This window comes from Pantherophis guttatus, chromosome 1 (genome assembly GCF_059756535.1).
Source record: "Pantherophis guttatus breed Tessera chromosome 1, ASM5975653v1, whole genome shotgun sequence".
In the NCBI taxonomy this organism is placed as follows: domain Eukaryota; kingdom Metazoa; phylum Chordata; class Lepidosauria; order Squamata; family Colubridae; genus Pantherophis; species Pantherophis guttatus.
In genome coordinates, this window is record NC_142063.1 from 88,188,056 (window position 1) to 88,208,144 (window position 20,089).

The window sequence follows — 20,089 nt, forward strand, 5'->3', positions numbered from 1 at the left end:
TTTTTGCAGACTAGACTGAGAAAACCAGCTGAAGAGAAGGAAGGTATGAAAGGAAGCCTTTATGTGGCTGATTTTTTTTCTTTTTGAATAACTGTATGTACATTTTGCAATGTTGAGTTTTTCTTTCCATCACAATAGAGAACTCTATCATTACATGACTGCTCCCCCCGCCAGTTCCAATAATTTCTGCTTCCTCAGCTGAATCTTCTCAGCTGTTATTCTTAAATTAAGGTTCCTTTGACGTCTTCTCTGCTCTCAAAAGGACTAAGTTGTCAGCAAAACAACAGTTGTCAAGAATTTCCTGGAAACACCATGGTAGAGAGAGTTTGTCTTCCAACTGGTATTAGCATAATAAAACACCACTGCAACTTCATGCTTCTTTTAAAGATCTGACATTGTGTTTGGAAGCCATCATCTATAACTTCTTGGTGATCTTGGCTAACAGGCTCCAGAAGAAGCATTGCTTTTTATTTGTTTCTTTACTTATTTTAACCCAGGTGCTCTCTATACCAATGTTCATTTACATTTCTGAACAGGAATAAATATTTTAAATAAACAGTTTAACTGATCCCTCTCCTTTCTCTTGCTTCTTTCCTTTATATAAATTCTATCCTTCAGTTGCTATATTTCACTCATGGAAATAATGTCACTGTATTCATTACTCAATCATATCTCTCTTCTTATACTAACAGCTCAACAAGACAAACAAGATGTTTCTTACAACGCTGATATGCTTTGCTTCAGAATAACCAAGCAAACAATATCCAGCATGCAAAGTATATACTAGATTTTGATTGTAGTGTAAGGTAGAGTTACCCTGATCATTTTCTGCTGATAAGACATATATAAGAATGTCATTTTAAAGAACTGTCTGATGTTTCGACCTGAGATCTGATGAAGTAAAAAATGGAGGTATGGTAGAACCATGAGATAATGCAACTCAGAAGGTGGCTGTGGAGATCCAATACATTTGGATCTTTGAAGCCATATTTGAAGCCATATTTTTGAAGTGGAGACTCCTCAGCTCTTTAGTAAAAACTCTTAGCTTTTCATGATTCTGATGCCCCAAGAATTGTGGCAGTAATATTCTTGGCCAAAATTTAGGCCTAACAGTGTATTTCCATTTAGCAAAATATTCCCTTAATCAATTGATTTTAGAGAAAGAATAATGGAAATAATAGTAATAACAACATTTTACCCCAATGATCTTAAACACATTTAAACTGAGAACAAGAGTATTCAACAGAGCTTTTGATGCTAATGACCAATTGAATGGCCATACCCACTTTTAATATAGGAATGACCAATTTCTGTCTTGTTAATTGATCAGTGCATTTTTTGTGTGTGTGTGTATTGTGCTCTAGTGACAAGGTTGCAGGGTAATTGTTGAGGAACCTTTCCATCACCGACTTAACTGTAACCTGCTTCTTGCTCTATTTCTCTACCAGATCAGGAGAGAGAAATTGCTGGCAGATAGGTGAAACTGATTAAAACATGTTTCACTTAACTCTCCACAGTCCTCACCATATTATTCTTCTGACAAGATCTTGTACTTGGTATGTGTGGGAGTAGGGATGAGTAGTGTTTGGGATTCAAAAGCAGGAAGATGTTTTGAAATTCATAGGGGCATGAATTTAGTACCTGTCTGCCACTCATTAAAGCCACTGTACCTTTTTTGAGGAAAAGTCATGTTTTGTTTAAGAAGCTGCACACAAGTGCTGCGATTGTACCTCTGCATATCCTGAACTGCTTCATGAATTGAGAAGAAATTGCTTGCCCTCTAGAATTTCTTTGACACAATTCTTCAGCATTGGTCCTCCCTCCCTGCTAGTTCAATTTCTCTCTCATCTTTCCAATTTTGAATGCCGCAGCGAAAGCCTGTAAGGTAGGTTCATATAATTCCTGAAATCTTATAAACACTGCTGGAAAGGCTGCATGAAAGGAAGATAATGAACTTGATTCTGCTGTCCATAGAGTTTTGACTATAATTAACTTAACTGCTTTTTAAAAAAATAATTAGGGTTGCCAGGTCTGCTTCCAAAAAATAGCGGACAAGCGGGGGGGGGGATGTTAAGTAGTAAAAAATTTTTTAAAAAAATTTACAATTAAATTATATATTTTCTTACAAACATTTTAACACGTATTAAAATAATCACTTCAAAACTTTACTTAAAATTCAAAACATCAAATATATTATAATAATATGTAAAATATTAAATTACATTTTACTTTGCTGTCGTGTGTATTTTTTATTTGACTGCGCAGCTTTGATCAATTCTTTGTGTTTAGGGAATATTTATTTATTTTATTTTTATTTATTTATTTATTTCAATTTGTATACTGCCCTTCTCCAATAGGACTCAGGGCGGTGAACAGCCAAAGTAAAAAAACAAGACATACAAAATTTAAAAACAGTTTAAAATAATTAAATATTTTTGGCCGCAATTTAAAACAAACCCAATTTAAAATCAATTAAAACTTAACCCAAAACTGTGGGATCAAGCCAGTTCTTTGAATAATTCTTTAATTTCAGTATAACGTTGAGAAATATTAAAAAATATACAAAGTTCACTTCGAACTGATGGTACAAGCAGTTGGTTACGTTCGTCAGTCCACAAATTTCCCATGACGCTGAAAATTCGTTCAACGTTTGCATTTGATACCGGAATTGATGCATAATACTGGAACAGTTTCAGTAAACTCGGAGCTGGCTCTTTCTTGAAAAAGTACGTCCACTTATCAAGGGATGAATCGCCCTGCAGATGAACATAAACTTCTTCTAAGGCAGAAATTTCATCGAAGAGAGTGTTGGGTGGAAGTTCTTCTCACCATGGTGATAATAACCAGATGTTTGTCATTTCTTCTAAAGTTGGAGGATTATTGCGATCAATTAAATTGAAAGAACTTAGCGTCTCATATACTGAATCGGTGAAATTATACCATTTTTCTAGGTACGCAATGGCTCTTTGATACACGTTGATGGCTTCTTTCTTGAACTTTTGCATGGCATTCTCAGGCAAATGTTTTTTACATAAGGCAAATAAAACTTTCATTCCAAAAAACTGCTCATTGTATTTTATTTTTTTTGCAAAGAATCACACAGCTTACACATGATAATGTGAAGATCACATGCAAGAATTTTCTTGCTTTCCAGCTTCAGTAGGGTGTCTTGCATTATTGTCATGAAGAAGTCTTGGTAGTACAGTGGTCTAAAGCACCCTGTTATTAAGACCAGCTGCCTGCAATTACTGCAGGTTCGAATCTCGCCAGGCTCAAGGTTGACTCAGCCTTCCATCCTTTCTAAGGTAGGTAAAATGAGGACCCGGTTTGTGGGGGCAATAAGCTGACTTTGTATAAATATACAAAAGGATGAAGGCTATTGCTTAGCGCATTGTAAGCCGCCCTGAGTCTCCGGAGAAGGGCGGCTTATAAATCATTTTTTTTTAAAAAAATTGCGTGAAATATAAATACAGTTCTGAAATTGTCCTTTGCGAGTTCATTTTCCTGATTTGAAATAAGGTTCCAGATAACCTTATGGCACTCATCAGATCCAAGAGACATAAAATACGATTTTAGAGGTATCCAGTTTAAAAGAAGTCTTTCGACCACTTTAAACAAACTTAACCAACATGTTGGAACTTGGCACAAAACTTCATGGAATTCTGCCTTGCAAAACTCAAAAAGTGATTTCAACTCTTCTCGTTTCTTCGCAGAATTCGAAAATTCGGCAAAAACCTTCAGCACTACATTTTCGATATCAAAAGATAACTGCTTTAATGCATTTTTTGCGCTGTTGTGTAAAATGTTATTATTGCAATGAGCATTCGATCTTTGTCTCAGTCTAACTTATGAAAAAAAAAGACAAAATGCGATTCTCCTATCCTTATTCTCTTAGACTTTACAGCTTTAGATTACGTACCATTTCATCATAAAGCTTTAGAATAAAAAAAATGTCCACTATTTTGTGAAAAAAAATAGTGAACATAATGTGAAAAAAGTGGACTGTCCACTCAAATAGTGGACACCTGGCAACCCTATAAATAATTGTGATAGATAGCTCAGATGACTTAGCTCCTCTGACATTCATGTAACTGGTAGAATTTTGCAGTCTATTTTCCCCCCTACAAGATAGGAAAACTTCTGCAATGTCTAATTGATAACATTTCAAAAAGTAGAACTTTCTAACTAGAATAGGTCTCTATTTTTTGGTGTCACTGAGTGCAATATACTAATGGGATATATGAAGTTTTCAGAATTCTTATAAGATCAGTAAGTTGGGTGTCCAGACAATATAATAAGAAAAGGATAAATATAAAGTAAACGGAATGTTTTCTATCTAAAAATTATTCCCTATTATTTAATACTCTGAACATATTAATTCTGAAGGAAATCATGAAATTACTTTTCAAATTTTTTGGACATTACTTGATTTTCATTTAGCCTTTAAGTACTAAACAAAAGATTACCTAAAATGAGAGCAGGAATGGTGGTAGATACGTTGTAGGTAGTAACTGATATTCAGTTAATTAATGCCTTGAAACATGTACAGATGTGTTTCGTATGGCATATACTCTGCTGGCAAGATCTTAAAAGAAGTTCTCCCACAGATTCTACTGAGAATGAATTCGGTAATTTCTCCTCTAGTGGATCCATGTTGGGGCAAATATTAGCATGAATTATACTTGACTAATGTTAATATTTTCCTATAAACACCCACACACACACAGCATTTTCCATAGTATTTAAAGTGGTCTTCCATCTCTCCTTCACCTTTTAAAAAATTAACATGTGAATAGCAATGCTGGATTCTTTGTTTTTCCAGTTATTTATTTTATTTCTATCTCACCTGTATTATTATTTTTACAAATAACTCAAGGAAGTAAACATATTCAACACACTTTCCTCTTCATATTTTCTCTACAACAACAAAAACGCTCAGTGTTGGGCTAAGAGACAATGACTGGCCTAAGGTCACCCAGCTGTCTTTCTCCAACTTTCCCCAGCTAGATATTGACTATTGGACATTGTGAATATGTATCTCAATGGAGGCTGTTGATTGCAAGAATAGAAAACCTGATCATAGTTAAGATTTCCTAATAGATCAATTCCACAAACCATGATCTTGATCCTGATGCAGGATAAAAACAGTTTTCAGAGAAGGTGACTTTTTCAATCACCCAGACAGACAGACAGACCGATAGACTTACCAACCACTATGCTTGCTTAGCCAGGTTTTGGTAACCATGCCAGGTCTGTCTTGCTCATTTGCCACCAAATTAGAAATAGACGTAGTCTAGTACACTTTAGGTGTACTAACAGTTCACTAGGTTGGATTTGTTCAGTTGGGAGGGGAGATTGTCACTAAGATTACCCTTCCTTCCCCATCTTGCCTGACATAACCAGGATATTGTAGTTATATGCTTCACTCCCTATCTTCCAGGCTCCATGTTCTCCCAAGATGGTTATAAATTAATCACATAATATAGTCATACCTCACACTGTTTTGTGATCAGTGAATTATACTCTGGCAAATCCAGTCACACTAACTCCCATCTATTTATATTTATATTACATCAAATCCTTATCCTTGAATCCAATTGGGAATCCAGTTTCTCTCAGTATAGAGTTTAGGATGTAAGAGAGTCTGCCATTTTGAGCCAGCCAAATGACTAAACTCCAACCCCAAAGGAATCAGCTGAGTAGAATTGCTCACACGCCATTAGTTCACTCAACTGTGATTGCAAGAAATACCAGCAGCAATAGCTACCATTCTGCAACACTCCACTCAACTCTCCAGTCAGCAACCCCTAGTAGCCCTGATCATCATATTCCACTGCTTACTGCCAGATCAATCTTGGTACTGTTGAATGGATGTTGAATGGGTTACAACCATTGATGATACTGTCCTGCCAGTCCTTTGAGGTAGACCAGATCAGGAAACAGACTCCACAAGAAGACCAGGACAATGTTTTATTGGGATAAACAATAGCAACATAGTCTTGTAAATCTGATTTTGTTTCTCTTTCCCTCCATTTTGTACATGAGTGAGTCAAGAAGGAGTCTTGACTAGTATTTTCTTAATACTATCTCCCTTCCCAGGATTGAAGGAATGCTTTTGTTCTCTTTGTTTAAATAACAGTTTCTAAGTATTTGCTGCAAGGCCCTCTCTCTGGCTCCCTATGCATGTACAATGGCCAATACTTCTTCTAATAACCCTGGTACCTTCAGTCTCACCACTGTTCCAGATGGTCAGATATCAGCTTTCTAAGGGGTTAAACTGCTTCCAGAGGTCCTATGGCACCTCCCAACCTCAGTCTTCCACTCAAAATCCTTACCAGTCCATTAATTACACACATCAGACATCCTAATCCTCACGACAGCTTGAAATACACTTTAAACCACCCTCCTCCTTTCAAATCTCCCTCAACAGCCTTTACTTTCCACATTCCCCAACTGGACACCTATTCTGACATCACCTTAAAGGAAAAAGAAAAAAAAACCACTCCAATCCTACTTGTGGACATTGGGATGTTTTTTTTTAAACTGGGTACTGTTAGATTTGATTGGCTTTCTGTAAAATCTCTACATGGGATATACATACACAAAAAAGAAGAATGAATAGGCAAGTGGGGTGGTAGCCAGTTTAATCTTATAGTTCAGGTATCAGACTAGAAAACAGGAGGTTATAAATTGTACTCCAAGTTTAGGCGTGAAAGCCAGTTGGGTAACATTGGGTCACTTCTCTCTCTCAACCTATGACATCAAACTTTGTGTGACAAGTTGGTCCCACTCAGTTGACCCAAAAAGGCAGATCCTACACCTGCAGAAAAATGGCAGGAAGAAAAATAGTAGGGAACAAATGAGGGATAGTCATTTTGCTCCCCTCCCCTGTAACATATTTCTGAGTTAATGCTTCTCTGATGTCTCTGGTGGGATTAAACAGAAAAATCTGTAAAGCTATCTCTGTAATAGATTCTTCTTATCATCAAAATTCTGAATTATTTTTCCCTAGAATATTCCTGGAAATGTAATTTAGATTTTTTTTTCAACAAGTTCAAAGAAATAAAATATTTAACCTGATAACAACATTCTCCTTGAGATCATATCTCAAAAGAAAGGATTTAAAAAAACATCTTGACATGAACGAGATATATTTGATTCCATTTCTGCGTTCAGGAGTAGAGAAATCTTTTCTGTGAAGTTTGAAAAGACAGCAGTTCATACGTATGCAGATAGAGGCATCATGTTATTCCTTTCTAGGGCAGGGTTATTCAAGCACAGAAAATATACCAAAGAAATTAAAAGCATGTGATAAGAACAAGAAAAGAAATATATCTAAATCTCATTTGATTTGATTAGTCATCTATCACTCCTAGCGACCACAGAGATAGATGTGTTGGTAGTAAATCTCATTTACTATTTACTATGTTACTCCATACCTTTCTATTCTTGTAAACCATCTTTGCTTCTTCTACAACTACTACATGACAAACTCCCTCAAAACATTTCTTTGGCACTAGCCACTGATTTTTATATTAAATTATATTCATTTATCACTCATCTATTCCTGACCCTATTTGACCTTGCTTCACCAAACATTCACACTACTTTATCTTTCAACCTACTTTATCTGCTCAGCCTACTTGTCTGTCTTTCTATAGACATAGCCAACTCTCATCCCCAAATAAGGAGTATAATTAAAGTTTGCTTTTATATACAACCTTTTTTTCTCCCTTGACAACAAAAAATCATTCCTTACACCAGTGGTGGGTTTTGCTACCAGTTCTGTGGGCGTGGCTAGGTGGGGGGCATGTGACTGAGTGGGCATGGCCAACTTGACATCACTCACACCCATGCCCACTCTGTCACATGACCCACCCCCCACCTAGCCACACCCACAGGAAAAGGTAGGAAAATTTTTGGAATTTCCACCTATTTACCCCCGCCCTTCCTTCGCCAGTCACCCCTGTTTCCCCTCCTTTAGCAGCCCTGGCCCTAACCCCGCTTCCTCCCCCACCACTGCCTCTTTGTTCAGGTTGCTTACCTTCCATGGCGGCTGGTTCAGAGTCTGGAAGGTAAGCTGACCAGAGTTTTTGGTGGCCCCCACCAGCCGCCGCTGCTGGAAAGCAGCTGGCAAAGAAGCCTCCCAGCTGCTGCCTCTTTGAGAGCTGTTTTGCAGCTGAGGCAGCTAACTACAGGCCACCAAAAAGTACCGGAGGTCACGGAAAAAGCTGCTGCCATGTTCTTCACTTGGACTTGTAAGACAATAGGATGTGCATGCGCGAAGAACTTGGCAGCAATGAACATGGTGGGCGGGGCAAGTGACCGGTGACTGGGGGACCAGTTTGGGGGTGTGGCCAGCTGGCCATCACTACCGGTTTGGCGACCTTGGCCAAATTTCCACCAATGGTTTGCATGAACCGGTGTGAACTGGCTGAATAGCACCTCTGCCTTACACCCTCTACCTGAACCCAAGCAATGGTTTTTTTGAGCCTGGGTAAAGATTTTTTTTTTTTAACAAGGTAGTTTTCCCCTGTCCAATTGTGTCTGATTCTAGAGGATGATGCTCATCTCTGTATCTTAGCCAAGGGAGCCAGGGTTTTCTGTAGACACTTTCATGCCATATGGCTAGCATGACTATATGCAGAAGCTCACAGAACAGAGTTACTTTCTCACTGAAGTGATACCTATTTATCTACTTGCATTTGCATGCTTTCAAACTGCTAAATGGGGTGGACAGGAGCTGGGGCAAGACCTGAGCACTGTTGTGCAGTGCTCAGTGAACCCAGGCTGTCAGTTTGTCAGCTGACAAGGTCAGTATCCTTAACCACTGAGGCATTGCACCACCCCCTAAAGGAAGAGTTACATCTCCTTTAACAGCAGAAAAAAACAGGTGTCCTTTAAGGGGTTTCCAGTAGATTCAGGGAAGGTGCCCGTGAAAGAACAGAAGTGCCTTTTCTACTGTGGATCCAAACACTTCATTCCGCTCTAATCCATCTAGTAGTTACTGCAAAGCCGTTGAGTTCTCAATCAATAAAACAGTACTATCTGTAGACAAAATTGCACATATGGTACTTTTGCATTCCCCAACAACACACTTTTAATAGTAATCAAAAGCATTCTTTTCATATTTATCTATAAATAGATTAAATACCCAATGGAATATCACACATCCTTGTTTCAGTTGCTGTTCGGTACTGAGCCATTTGCTCAGTGTTTTATTTATACATGTGTGTATGCTTATATGCTTACCGTATTCGGCAACCAACTTCCAGCTCCATATTCCTGCAGACAATACATAATTTAAGCCTATTCTTTTTATTACATCGATTTTCTGTAAATTAACAATGTAATAAACTTCTCCGCATCCATGCCTTCCTCAATGATGTGCTCTTGTAGAGTAAAAATCTGTCTTGCACACCTGCCGCTTGATATAAAACTGCATTATGTTTTGCTCAGTGTTATCTCTAGTACTCTTTAAATCAGCATTGTGTAAATATCTTCCTAGGGACACTTAACAAACTAATCCTGCTGTAATTTTGGCATTTACTCTCCCTTTTTATTTCATTTCTTTAGCAGAACAATAATGGATTCTTTCAACACACAGCTTATTTCACAATTTAACTTGTCTAAATACCTAAAACTTTATTTTAATACATGTCTCCACGTGTTACCTTTGGTGAATTAAGTTTATGAATGCAATTATAGAGAATGCTGAGAAATCTGAACCTTTTTTAAGTGGGTGGAAGACCGCACTTGAAAATTCATGTGGAATCTAGCATAGATTTTAGACATATTTTCTCCTCTTTCAAAAAAGTATTTTATGGGAGCTTATTAGTGTTTTAGGTTTTGAGGTGAGTTCTCAATACCTAAGAAAAAAGAGAGTTTATTGAGGCCAATTCATTTAGAATAGAATGGAAGATGATTTTAGCATCATTGCTACTGTATATTTTGCTTATTGTCACATTTTAATAATTCCTTTTCAGATGGACTGAGATCAATACAAATGAAAAGGTTATTAATTTTGCAATAGCTATGAAAAGGTATTATACAATTATTCTTGTCTATGTCTTGTTTTCTGCTAGATAGGCGGTTTTCTGACCGGGAGATTCTAGCAGTAGCAATGAAGACATTCTCAACTATTTTGAGCTTTACCACTTGTATGGATTTGCTTTGGTAAGGAATGGTTACATGGAGAGCCAATCATAATGGCAAAAGGATGTTTTTTGAACCCACATTTTTATAAATAAGGCAAGATTAATATACAGTCAATTGGTCACCAGCAAGCACTTTTGTTATGACTATTTTTGACAAGTGGGTGTAATTAATTTAAAAAAATACATAGCATTTTAAACTTATTTTATTTTAGGTTATTTCTCTTGTTATCATGAAACTATTAAGAGATGTTGCTGAGAACATACTGTGACATAGCTTTTTAGATCTTGTCCCCCTAAATTTGAGTCCTTTATGTGTGAGGCATCTTTGGGACTGTCTGAGCTTGGTTGTTTTCCTGCAGATGTTTCATTATCCAAACTAGGTAACACCATCACTGCATTGATGATGTTCAACCTCATTTCAACCCTGAGCTACAAATATTCTCCTTTATCAGTATCATTTATGTGTGCTATCAGACGTTAGATTTGAAATTATAGTAATGCTAGTATAGTATACAGTGTTTCCCCAAAAATAAGATCCTGTCTTATATTTTTTTGAACCCCGAAATAAACGCTTGACCTTATTTTCGGAAAGGTCTATTATTTTGGGGTGAGTGGAGTAAGATGGGGCTCCTCTTGCTGTCTTACCAGCTCTGCATTTAAATATTTTCAGGGAGGGCTTATTTTCGGGGGTAGGCTTGTTTTAGCGCATGCACTCAAAAGCCGGATTGGGTTTATTATCAGGGGATGTCTTATTTTTGGGGAAACAGGGTAGTATAGTATAGTATAGTATAGTATAGTATAGTATAGTATAGTATAGTATAGTATAGTATAGTATAGTATAGTATAGTATAGTAATAATAATTAACATAACAACACAACACAACACAACACAACATAACATAATGAATCTTGTGTGAGGAAAGCATTGCTTCTCTGTCCCCTTAAATGATTTGTAAGGATTGAATCAAACTTACAGAAAAAATATGCATGAAATAATTATTATGAAATTATGAAAAAAATCTGTTACTATTTTATTTTGACCCTGCAGAAGGATCTTACCCAATTAAAAAAAATTTTTTAAAAAAAAACTTAAATGGTTGGCGTCTTGCTACATCTCACAAAATATTGGCATTCTTGTGAGATCTTATGTCATAATATTGAGATCACATGAAGTCTCATGGAAAAGCATCATCTCAATAGGACTTTATAAGATTTAGGATAATTTGGGGGGAAAATAGAGAGGCTGCACTAACATAAAATGCAATGCATGACCTACTTGCATTGCATTACAAATGTCTATTTGTTTTTTTTTGCATGGATGATTGTTACGGACACTGCTGCCCCATTTAAAACAGATGTAAGTCTATTCACATGCTATGAACTTAAAAGAGAATACTGAAGATGAGATGGTTTGTACCTGATCAAATGGCCCTATACATATTTATGCTTCCTAAACTGTTCCATATGCACTGCAATGACTCATTGCATCACTTTGACACCTGAAGCTTGATTAATAATTGACCTTAGATATTCAAATGGGATGTAAATTGTAATTTTAATGCTTGCATAGGCGAAAAGCAGACACTCGAAAGGTTAGTGACATTCTGGGTGAAAAAAAGGAGAGAGATCTTGAATGTGTTCTCATTCAACAGTGCCATAATGAGATGGAGCTAGCAAGAGAGCAAGAAGTCTGACAAAATTGCTTCAAGGAAAAGTGCATATGCCCACAGGTTGATCATTTTAACATCTGCTCATTCCCTTGTCCTAATTGCACTTTCCACTGGCATTTCAGTCCCTGCAGCATTTTTTTTTCAGAATTTCCATTATAACACAAAGAGGTGACATCAGTACTATTTATCATGAATAAACATTTACAACCAAGGTGTTCTATTAACAAAGATTGGTTCATCTATTGAAAAGTGGCTGCGGCAATGGGGAACATTAAACAAACATTCTTTTATTTCTTGAGAAATCTGTGAGAAATTGAGAGAGAGCATAATGTTGAATGGTGAAAAGATTTATAATTTTTTTAGGGTCAGTTCCATGAAGCAAAATCAGGATCTCATGCCAGTAACTTGGAACCCATTGTGAATTTGGATCAGTGATTAGAATTATTATAATTCTAATTAGTTATTAGAACTTTAAAATACTATTTAAAAAGAGAAATGCATTATATTCAAATATTAAAATCTATTAAAAGGCCTTAAGTGTTCATTTCATAATTTACCTCACTTTGGATTCTTGATGTTTTTTTCCCTTAGCATTTTCTGGCAAATGAAATACTACTAACAGTAATTTTTCAACAAAAGCAAGCGTATAAACCAATGTTACACTTCTGTTCAGCAAGCTGCATTGGCTGTTGGTTTGCTTCCAGGTGCAATTTTTTTAAATTAAGTTTTTTATTTTTTCCAATATAAACGTGCATGTTTCGTGGACAGTACATTGATTCGGTCAGCTTGTTAACAATGTTAACAATAATAATACAAATAGTGTGTAGAATTCTAATCTTCCAACTTCAAACAATACTAGTCTCATTTCCTATTCCTTTTACATTTTTTCTTTAATTCATTTAAGCATAAGTAACATTTCTTCGCACCCTGTGTTTATTATCCTTTAGTAAATGTTGTCATTCAATATTTTAAAAATCACTCATTATTCCACTATAACATCAATATTCCAAATATATAGGATTACAAATAACTGCAATTATTAACAATATTCAATCCATCACAGGAGTGTATCTCCAAGTCCCCATCTTCCAGGTGTAATTTAAGGTGCTGGTTATCACCTTTGAAGCCCTTCATGGCATTGGTCCAGGTTATCTGAAGAACCCTATCCAATGGGATTAACCCTCCTCACCTGTGCCGGCAGAGTGGGTTTGCTGCATGCACCATCAGTCAAGAATTTTCAACTGGTGGGGTACAGGAGAAAATTCTTTTCTACCATAGCTCATGTCCTTTGGAACATCATACCTCCCCCAACTTTTTTTTTTTACTTTTTTAAAGCATTTTTTTACAGCCTAGATATTTTAAAAGGTAAAAAAAAAGCTGACGATCACAGCTGTGGCGCGCAATCATCAGAGCCTTTTTTTTACTTTTTAAAAGCTGGAAGTAATGACACCCGGGTGGGTGGGCGGAGTCTTGCACTACCATCACTACTAGTTCTCCGAATCACCTGCCACAATCGCTACTGGATCGGCTGACCCGGTCCGAACCGGGAGCATTTCACCCCTGCAACCCCCCCTTTTAAACCTTCCATGAAGCACCTGAAGACTTGGCTCTATCAGCTGGGACCCAGTGGGGGTGCACCATTCTGGAGGTGTCTTTTTTCTGGATTAGGAAAGACCCCACCTCTTCCTGTGTTCCTTATGTTCCTTTCCTTCCCATCTTTTAACAATATTTATTATTGTTGTTATTTTTTAATTATTTGAATGTTTATCAGTTTTAATCTTTGTAATCTTTAATCAGCCCAGAGTTGTCTCTGACAAGATGGGTGGTACATAAATTTAACAAATAAGTAAGTAAATAAATAAATAAATAAAGACCCAGGCAAAGTGTTTAAATTATATACTTGAGATTCTTCTTTTTTTAAAAAAAAAAAAAATGCTGATGGTGTTTTTGGCTCTCTGGGACAAAAAGACACATATAGCACTAAGGATTATTGGCCATTTTATAACGTTGAATTTGTAGACATACATACGTGCTTCTTTTAGCACAGGGGTGTCAAATTGGCATTACGTGCAGGCCATGTCCACCCCAGCTCCATGAATGGGAAAAACGTCATGAAACATGACGCGGCAAGTTTGACACCCGTGTTTTAGATGATACTGATACTTATGATGGGAGAAGAAAAGAAAACACACTTTATTCCAAGGCAATCCCTTTCTCACAGGAGAGGGAAGATGATATTCTGGCAAAAGAGAAGGGAGATCTGAGAAACTAGGTTTAGGCATTAAAAGAGAAAGATGGTAGCCGATTGGGCTCTAGGTACTGTTTGCTGTGGAAACAGTACCTGTTTTAGTTCCAGTAGAGATCATGTTAAGGCTCTTCTCAGTGCAGAAAAGGTAGAAGAAAAACTAAATTTCCATCTTGCCAATCTGAAATAGATTGCTAAATATAATCCATATTGATTGATTAGATTTTGTCCAAGGTGATCGATCCCTAACCTGATTCTTCAGGCCTTTGAGTCCTTCCACCTTGCTGTTGATTGTCCTACTTTCCCTCTTTCCTATCATTATAGGGTTCTCACATGAGCTAAAACTTTGCTTACGTGCCCGAATATGATAATCTTCCCCTGGTTATTTGTGCTTTGAGTTATTTGTGCTTTAAATTGATTTGTTCTATGATTCATTTGTTTTCTTAGTTTACCGTGCTATTCTTGGGAGACTTCCAAAGTCCAAAGATGACTAAAGCTCAAAAGTGTGACTATTCTTTCTATCCTGATTTAGGCCCTTATTTAAGTGGGGAGCGTTTTCAAAATAGCTACAAATATAATGTGGACCTCACTTAAGCAGAGAAACAGTTAATGTAGGAAGGCCTGAACCAACACATATAAATGAGTGTTTTATGGCTGCTGAAATGGAGGGAGGTGGGAGAGTGGGGGAGAGCCCAGTCAAGACAGTTGTAAATGGCTTAGATAAATGTTGTTTGGCTTAAAGAAATGGGTGCTGCTGAAGGGATCACTTCTCATCACTTTTATGCTCACAGAAAATGGAAAACAAATCATAAGTAGGATTTTTAGTCTGCTGTGTGTTGAATCATTTTCTGTGAACCCACAAAACCCTTGATAGCACCTCAAAGCTATTGCCATCCAGGGACTGAACAGGAGCAACTGTGCTAGGTTAGAATTACTTGTCTTTATTAACCAGTAAGGAATAATATTAGCTAGCATTATCCTAATCACAAGTTCAGTTTTTTAGGTTTTGAGTCTTGTCTGTCCCATTGGAGCCTGTCCTAGCTGATCTTAATTAGCCCTCAAAAGCAGAAATCTTTGTGGTGGGAGTTCAAAAAACATAAGGTGTGGTCACAATTAGCAGCATTAAATTAAAAGGGGTATATGGGTTATGCAGGTCAGCTATTTCCCTAGCCCTTCCTGATTTTTATGTATTAATTTTTCATTTATTTGTATCCCACCTTTATTATTTTTATAAATCACTCAAGGCAGGGAACATATCCAACACCATTTGCTCTTCCTATTTTCCCACAACAACCTTGCGAGATGAATTATGCTGAGAGGAATGACTGGCTCTAAGTCACCTATCTGGTTTTCTTGGCTAAGGCAGTGTTCTGACCCAGGCTTCCTGAGACAATAAAAAGTATACAATTAGTCCCAAAAATCCTCTTTTTATTTCAACGGCTGTGAATTCTGTTCATTCACAGCGTGTAATGAGTCACTACTAAGTGTGTAAAGAGTACGACAGAAGTTTGCCACAGTCCTTCAGGATAAGGCTGATAAGCACCCGCCTATATCTCCCTTGACACGCTGCCAAAGACCTAATTGGCAATTAGCTTTGCAAGGTCACACGGAGCACAGAGTCAAAATGGAGCTTCAGATTTTAAACCGACCAGCATGAACAAAGTTGCTTCCTGCAAAGGCTCACATGCCTTTGCTCCTCCTTTATGTCTTATGGGAGGGGCCAATCATCTCCACATGTTACTCCGGAGTCGCCCTTTTTTTCTTAACTTCTTGCCTTCTGGCAGCTCTGCGCATTCACGCACTGGGAACAGGCTCACCCTGTCCCTCTGCCTCTCTGACATCAGACTCTGGAGGCTTCGGAGTCAGCACATAACTCCCAGATGGCCCTGGTCCAGTGGTGGGTTCCTCCCGGTTCGGCCTGGTTCTGCGAGCCAGTAGCAGTGACGATATGACATCACCAAACCGGTTCTGCCCCCCACCCCCCATGTTATTCTTACTTTTTATTTGCCCCCACCCCCAATCTATTGCTGCTTCCTTAGTCCCAGCTGATGGCTAGAGGGGAAAAAAAACTGTTTAAACTCTTGCTGTGGGGCTTCAAAGGGCCACCCTACAGCTGATCAGTGTTAAAAGAAAACAAAAAAGTAGACCGATGCCTGCAAAAATACATGAATAGATCAGTGCCTGCAAAAATACATGAGTAGATCAGTGCCTGCAAAAATACATGAGTAGATCAGTGCCTGCAAAAATACATGAGTAGATCAGTGCCTGCAAAAATACATGAGTAGATCAGTGCCTGCAAAAATAAATGGGTAGATTGGTACAGCTCTGCAAGCAATTAAAAGCTGGTAGACCAGTAGCTCTGCTAAATCCTAAATAATTGTCACATGACCATCAAGCCATGCCCACAAAATAAGCCACGCCCTCAGAACTGGTAATAAAAATTTTTAGAACCCACCCCTGCCCTGGCCCCATCTCTGCCTCTGACACAAAGCCCTTGTCCAAGCCTTCCCCAGACTTCAGGACTGGCCCATGTTCTTCTCCAGCCTCCTCACTGTCCGACTCTACTGCCAGCTCCGCAGGCTGCCGGGGGAATCACAACAGGCAGGACGTGAACACATGGTCTCATTTTTTTCTTGACCAACAGTGTAAGATCTCCAAAGTGGAACTAAAGACACTTATAAGTTCAGCAATGTGTTGGTATATCAGAGTTGAGTCCAGAACTTGTTCCCACATTTAATTGTGGAGTAATTTTGTCCTTCCCTTTGATACATTACCAAGTTACCAAGATTCAAAAACCCTTATAGTTTATGTTCACATCAACCAAGACTTACAAGAAGACTTTGATATGCTTTTTCTCCATTCCCGTTCTGCATTTACAGAAAGATGAATACTGTTGGTGCTTTCCAAAACATAAAGGTAAAGGAAACTAAATTTTCCTCATGTTTACTTCCCCAAAGAGAAGTAGATTTCTAATTTCTAGACATTAAGGCCCAATTTTATTTCTGTCACTGTTACTATATATGATGATAACTAACTATCTTGATTAAAGAATATCAAATTTGTATTAATTGTGATAGTAGGTCACCATTATTATTACAGGTCATCATTATAGGACAGTATTAATAAGGATGATAACTAGCCATTATTATTTAAGGAAAACATTTCATGAGAAAAAGCTGGCCCAGTCCTTAATTCACTAAAGTCCATGCATCCTAAGAACTGTTAGCCTGAATGTTTATTAAAGAATTCCAAAGTCTCAGTAGATTAAAAAAAGTTTCTTCCAATTTATTTTTTGGGTTCCAATGCAAAAGTGAATTGCATTGCATCATTAATGTTTTTTCTAGAAGACAAAATAAGATAGAAAGTCCTGTTTACATATTTTACAGGAAGTTTCTGGAAGACCACGAATTGGAACATAGACTTTTAAAGGATTTGGTTACTAATAAAATTTTCTTTCCTTTTTTAAAAAATTACCATGGTAGTACTTTAATACTAAAGATTCCAATGCTAGTAAGCTGAAATAAAAGGATGAAAGTGTTTAAGAAAAACATTGGAATATATTGCTGATATCAAAGTAACATTTAATTTAATTAATGTGTATCTTATGTGATATTTTTTGGTGATTCCTAGAAAATCAGTTAACTATGTTTGATCTGAATGGGATAAATTTATTTAGAGGAAAGTAGTCCCAAGTTGTAATTGGTGAACTGTTTATCTATAAAGAAAGAAAGCTTGGTGTTTCTCACCAGCAAGTTATGCTCTGCCCAGCCTTTGATACTTATTACTTTTCTCCATTGAGACACATTGCATTGCAGAATCTGAGGTCAGAAAATATTTAAATCTTATTTTCTGTTAATTATGTGCTTTTATGCGTAGTCTAAAACAAAGGGAAATAAATAGTGATTTGATGAAAACATTGCTCTCTACTACTATACATTGTCTTAATTTTAAAGATTATATGTATGTGTTTGTGCATGTGTGTATTTGTGTGTGCACATACACACACATACACACAAACCCAGACTCAAGCAAAATTTAAGTAAACAGATGCACGTATTCTTCTAGACTCCTATGTTCATCTGGAATTCCTTCATCAAAGTGATGCAGTTAAAACTATTTTTGCTGCCATCTAATGCTAGCCCAGATTTTTGCAGTGCCGATCTGGTAGTTCTAATTTATGCAAATATCTAGTGCACTTCAGCTCATACTTTATAGCTGTGCAAATAATTTTTACTCTCGGTGGTCAGTTTCACGTGTTTTGTGCTGATAAGTGAAGCCTATAGGTTTGTCACAGCAGCTTAATATCAGGAATGTACAGTACTTTACAGCATGAAGCAAAATGTTATTGGCAGGATGAGAACTCAATCAGGAGAGGGTTAATATTCCATAAATGAATTACTTCTGACATTTTGTGTTCATCTTACTTTTATGCTGTTAGTATAACACGGGAGTGTAAAATATGTGTAATGATACAGAGAATGAATTAAAAATAAAATCTTACCTAATCTAGAAGCCTAATTCAGTCATTTAACTAAAGTTGGAAATAGAGTTATTGTTCTAGAGTTCTGTGCTATATATTTGACATTTTCTCCATTGTAGTATAAATATATCATCTACATTCTTAGGATATCAAAGTGATTTATTAATGACTGATGTTCACATTTTTAGAAAACCAATAGTGAAGCATGCACTATCCTTCCCTAGAGATTTCTATTTTGAGACTTGCAAGATTCTGTTAATGTAGCTTTACAATAAAGTAGGATTAGTTCAGCTGGTTGTATTTCCTGTCTGGTTTAACTGAGAGGGATGACATTAATTCTGCAGGTCTCAAAGTTTAAGTCTCTGACCAACACTTTTAACAGCTTCATCAACAGGGTGGGCCCTTCCTAAGTTTCTTTCTCTGACTGTTATGCCTCTGGAGTGTCCTCCCTCTCTTGTCTGATCTTTCCCTCAACAACATCTCTTTTCTCTCATCCCTTAAAGTCATTTTCAGATACCATTTAGGTCAGACAAATCTCCCAATTCCTATACTTGGGAACCATCCCCTTCTAGATTTCTGCCTTGCCAGGATTTTAGATCACTTAATTGGCCATTGGCCATCACTTTTTCCAGGCAGTGGTTCAAAACATTCGTACTTCTTCTGATTATATATATGAAGATAGCTGTCTTCCAATACTTGAGGGGCTGCCACAGAGAGGAGAGGGTCAAGCTCTTTTCCAAAGCACCTGAAGTCCAGACAAGGAATAATGGATGGAAACTGACCAAGGAGAGATTCAACCTAGAAATGAGGAGGAACTTTCTGATAGTGAGAACAATCAACCAATGGAACACCTTGCCTTCAGAAGTTGTGGGAGCTTCATCACTTGAGACTTTCAAGAAAAGACTGGACTGCCATTTGTCAGAAATGGTGTAGGGTCTCCTGCTTGAGCAGGGGGTTGGACTAGATGACCTATAAAGTCCCTTACAACTCTGTTAATCTGTTAATCTGATTCACATGTATATAGAGAAGCAGAGCACGGGTCGTCAATATATTGAGGGCAACCTCCTAACCACAAAACTCTTGAGAACTACCCCCAAATGGTTTTGGTTAGATGTGAAATTAAGTGTGTCTTATAGGATATCACAACATGGCTTTTATGGTGGGGAGATCCACTCACTCTAAGATGATCCCATAAGTGGAACTCTTGGTAACAGGTGCAGAAAGGCAAGTCATGGAGATGGTCCAAGAGGATAACACTGTTGAAGTATCAAAAGTGCTTGAGAGTTGTCAAGCCTCCTGTAAAGGTATGTGAATATGTCCTTAAGAGATAGGAGGAGGAGCATCAGACTAGACAACGGTCAAATAAAGGCAGCTTAACCTGCAGAAGCAATGGGACTGTGGCAAAATTCTCAGAAAGAACCCTCTAATTTCTTGGACTGTAAAGTCAAGGGGAGAGGATAGAGATGGACTTTCAGATTAGCAAGATTCTGTTACTATAACCTTACAGTAAGGAGTGTTAGTAGTCACGTTTGCTGCT

At 37.4% G+C, this 20,089-nt stretch overlaps 1 protein-coding gene across 2 annotated transcripts in view; it reads left to right on the plus strand.

The window, feature by feature from the left end:
* Positions 1-20,089, plus strand: part of NELL1 (neural EGFL like 1) — a 564,211-nt gene that overhangs the window by 146,240 nt on the left and 397,882 nt on the right. The window lies entirely within an intron of this gene.